The 5,042-nt window shown below is 38.6% G+C and overlaps 1 pseudogene; it reads right to left on the reverse strand.

Annotated features, from left to right (window-relative positions):
- Positions 1-3,098: 3,098 nt before the first annotated feature.
- Positions 3,099-3,728, reverse strand: LOC115867775 (TM2 domain-containing protein 1 pseudogene; annotated as a pseudogene).
- Positions 3,729-5,042: the final 1,314 nt, after the last annotated feature.

The following is a 5,042-nucleotide window of genomic DNA, read 5'->3' on the forward strand; positions in this document are numbered from 1 at the left end:
TTGTACTGTTGATGGGAATGTAAACTGATACAGCCACTATGGAGAACAGTATGGAGGTTCCTTAAAAAACTAAAAATAGAACTACCATATGACCCAGCAATCCTACTACTGGGCATATACACTGAGAAAACCATATGTCAAAAAGAGTCTTGTACCACAATGTTCACTGCAGCACTATTTACAATAGCCAGGACATGGAAGCAACCTAAGTGTCCACTGACAGATGAATGGATCAAGAAGATGTAGCACATATATACAATGGAATATTACTCAGCCATAAAAGGCAACGAAATTGAGTTATTTGCAGCGAGGTGGATGGACCTAGACACTGTCATTCAGAGTGAAGTAAGTCAGAAAGAGAAAACAAATACCGTATGCTAACACATATATATGCAATCTAAAAAAAAAATAATGGTTCTGAAGAACCTAGGGTCAGAACAGGAATAAAGAGGCAGACATAGAGAATGGACTTGGGGACACAGGGAGGGGGAAGGGTAAGCTGGGACGAAGTGAGCGAGTAGCATTGACATATATACACTACCAAATATAAAATAGATAGCTAGTGGGAAGCAGCTGCATAGCACAGAGAGATTAGCTCAGTGCTTTGTGTCCCCCTAGAGGGGTGGGATAGGGAGGGTGGGAGGGAGATGCAAGAGGGAGGGGATATGGAGATAAATGTATACATATAGCTGAATCACTTTGTTATACAGCAGAAACTAACACCATTGTAAAGCAATTATACTCCAATAAAGATGTTTAAAAAAATAAAGTCATTCACATATCATTCATAATTATGACTTTATAGTTGGGATAAATCAATAGCACCTTAAAAATAAATATTAAAATAAATTGTTAAGTCAGTTAAAAAATTATTGCATAACTGAATGCTGAAGAGAGTGTTTATGTATTGTAGTATCTGTATTCAAGTGATATTAAAGAATGTAGGAGCTATTTAATGTGTGTAATCTTTTTTATTTTATTTATTTATTTTTTTTGCGGTAGGCGGGCCTCTCACTATTGTGGCCTCTCCCATTGCGGAGCACAGGCTCCGACATGCAGGCTCAGCGGCCATGGCTCAGGGGCCCAGCCGCTCCCGGCATGTGGGATCTTCCCGGACCAGGGCACGAACCCGTGTCCCTTGCATCGGCAGGCGGACTCTCAACCACTGCGCCACCAGGGAAGCCCATAATGTGTGTAACTTTTTATAAGTGAACATGAAATATTTAAACAGACAAAACTCCCAGGTGATACCAAACAGACCAATTTTAACATCAACTGCTACATCCAGGAGTGATGTCAGATTAATGGGACACCTGAAATAACCATCATAAAAAGCTCCTAATTAAAAGGGGTGTTCCAGCTGTACAGATAACTTGATCTTTTCTAATGCCAGGGAGGTCTAGAAAACAGCTCTCTATGTAGCTGAAAAGGCATCCATACATTCATAGGTAGTAACAAACAGGACACAGTTTTTGCAGGAGTTTTGTGGGAGGCAGTTTTTACAGAAGGCAATTACGCTGGAGGATAATTGCACTTCCAGTGTTCCACAGGTCTGTGAAATTAGCAATCAAGCATAGAAATAGCTAAAACAATAGAAATAGAGTAGATGGGTTGTGTGGAGCAATGGCAAGCTAAAACTTAGAACTCTTCAATTAGGAGATAAACTCTAGCACCAGGAACCTAAAACACTAGGCTGAGATGGGGGATGGGGTGGGGCGAGATGTAGGAAGGCCCAAAGATGATGCATAATTAGCAACAGGTAGGAAGAAGAGGACCCAACTCAAAATCGGTCTGATTCTAGACAGAATTCTCCCTAGTTAGGGAGAATTAGTAAGTGTCAGCACCCAACAGAGTTTTACTTGAACTTAATCTTTAATTTTGTTCGTTTTAGTTAACTGTTTAGTGATCTGAACATTTTATCTCATTGTGAGGGCTCCATTTCTTTAGAGGCATAATTGAACCATTATTATTTAAAGGCATAATGACTGATATTAGTAATGGAGAGGAGGCACCAAATCAGTAAACTGAACTGATGGCTTCTGGGACCTTGACAGTGTGGTATCACATTAGCTACTGTATAATGCCTTTTCCTCTTACATATAGTAGCCCTTACACTTGTGTCCAGAGAATTAATCTGATGGGTTCCTCACTGATCCAAAGACAGAAGAGGATTTTTGACTGGCACCCTTTTCCTCAGATTCCAGTTCTAAGTCACAGATAGGACACCTCCATGATCAGTTAATCTAATGAAACAGTGGAAAACTTTGCTAACTCTACCAAAACTCACATACCACTAATTTACCCTCATCCTCAACAAGAAAAGATGATTCACAAACCATTATCCTATGAAAGCCTTTTTATAAAGCTTTGCTAAGATCAGATGGTGTCTTGGTAACAGTACAGAATCAGTTAAAATTGTGGGGCAAAGACTAAAAATAAGACTAAAAGGCTAAACTGAATAGGCAACTCTGTTGCCTGTCTTGGGGTATGTTGCCATTTCATCCCTCAAATAATGAAATTGTTCTTGAAAGCCACTCTTTTAATACATAACGTGCTGACCTTTTTAACACTTCTAATAAAGCCTCCAGTTCTGGGGACCTTGTTTCCACTTGATAATGAGAGTGTTCTCTTCTTACCCTCAGAGCATACGTTCGGTCCACCACCTAGCCCAGTAGTTCTCAGACTTCCCTGCATTTTGGAATAATCTAGGGAGCTTTAAAAAATACTGATGTGTAGATCCCACCTCCAGATTTTTTTTTTGAATAAGTCATACTTTTTATTTTTCAGAAGTGAAAAAGACAAGTGGCAACTTGCCTTTGGAAAAGACATTAATATCAGAGTAATAAGCTACCTATCTCATAGAGACAGTAGCTGAACAAAGACTCTATTATCATATAAATCTCAAAGAAAGTTCTATTAAATACATCTCATATGTTTTTAACTAAAACAGCAAAACAAAAACATCAGCAACAACAAAAAATTAAATAGAATCCATAAAGTGGTATGTGAAGAAGGAAAAAGGGAAGTCTGGAAATCTACATACTGAGAGCTCTCTATTAAAATCAAGGAGGCCCAAATCTGTTTCTTTTAAACAATATTCATGGATATAACTGCGTTTTTCTAAATTTCTCATTGATAATACTCATAAGTCTGGTTCCATAATAATCTATAATGTAACTACTTCTATCTGAAGGTCCGACGATCTGAATTGAAGTAAGAATGAAATCAATTAGGCTCCCAATTCCACAAAATCCCACAGTGCAAAACTTCAACAAACCCAAGGCAGGGTATCCAAGGTAAAATCTATCTGCTCCCGACCATCCAACAAAAAAGAGACAATGCAACCGCCACCTTGTATGAATAGCCATTTACGTTTTGGCAAGATATGGGCTTGAGAAAACCAATTTTGTTTCCAGTAAAATGTGTTTCATGGCCACCAAAATCCTTACAAGTGATGTTAGGTGCTGGAAAACATGGAACATGAGCTGTGTAGTTTGTACAGTTCACTGGTTCTTGTGTAGCATCATTTGTTTTTGGATCCTTACAAATATATTGTCCCACTTTGAGGTTCTCGCGTGTAAGTGTCTCCTCGCCGCTACTGTGGCAGCTCCCCAAGGTCCCATGGTTACTGATGCAAACCACAGAACACCCAGGAGCCCAGCGGCAGCAGTCTCAGAAGCAACCGGCCCAGAGGGCCAAGCAGCCGCCATGCCGGGCACCGGCGTGTCCCCTATAACTCACCTCCAGATATTCCGATTTGATTGGTCGGCTATGCAGACTGGGCACTGGGATTCCTAGAAGTTCCATAGGGAATTCTAACTTACAGCCAAGGTCGAAAACCATTCCTAAAGCTGAATGCCTCTTTACCATTCGTGTTCATACAAACCATTTGAAGATTTTGTTAAAATACAGATTTTGATTCAGTGAGGTTGGGGTGGAGCCTGATACTCTGCATTTCCAACAAGCTTCTAGGTGATGCTGATACTCCTGATCTACAGACGACACTTGAATAGCAGGGATCTGGATTATTCTCACTCCCACAAAAAAATGTCTACGTTGTTGCCAGCATCTGCGATTCATGGTGATGACTAAATGAAATGTTTATGGTCATAGTCAAACATTCTTTTCAAATTATACCCCAACTGCATCTGAGCGCCCATAGTTATGGGCATGATTAAAGGACAGGAAGTGGGGGGGAGAGTACCTTAACAATAAAGATTTGTAGATTTGCACTTACATTCATGTTCCCCTCATCAGAAATGGTTTGCTTTCATAATGAGTTATTTCTTTTTTGAATTCAGTTAGAAACACAGATTCTTTCCCCACACGTATGCAGGACACTATGACACATTTATCATGATTTTATTTGACTCGCAAGTCAAATAAAATTTTAACAATACTGTTAAAATTTTCAGTATTGTTCAAAATTTAACAATACTGTTAATGTTTTCAGTATTATGTGACCGTTTTATTGTATTACAAAGCAGAAAATTAACCTGATAGTGTATCAGTATGGATTTTTGGGACAATCCCATCTGAGAGGCAGGTTCTTTCAAATAAGTACTATCTGGAAATAAGATATTCTTCCTTTGATCACCATATTTCTCTAAAATATTTGAAGTCTATATGCCTTAAATATAAAGCTGGCAATGCAACTAAACTTTCAAAAAATGCCCATTGATAAATTTTGGCATGGCCATGGCCCTGTTGAAATTTCAGAATTAAGTGAATTTCAAAGAGATGAGATTTTAATCGATATAAGTTTTGTAAATTTTTTTTTTTTTTTTTTTTTTTTGCATGAGGAGGATGAGGAAATGTGCTCATCTGGTCACCACTTCACAGAAGAATAAAAAGAAATGTCTTCCATCTTTTCATACAACCCCTATATTAGCATTACCCTTCCACTAGAGCCCCATGGGCCAAATCTGGTTCACTGCCTGCTTTTGTACCACCCACAAGCTAAAAATGGCTTTTGCATTTTTAAATGGTGGGAAAAAAAATCAAAAGAAAAATAATATTTCATGATGTGAAAGTTATATAAA

The sequence above is a fragment of the Globicephala melas genome, chromosome 6 (assembly GCF_963455315.2).
Source record: "Globicephala melas chromosome 6, mGloMel1.2, whole genome shotgun sequence".
NCBI lineage: Eukaryota > Metazoa > Chordata > Mammalia > Artiodactyla > Delphinidae > Globicephala > Globicephala melas.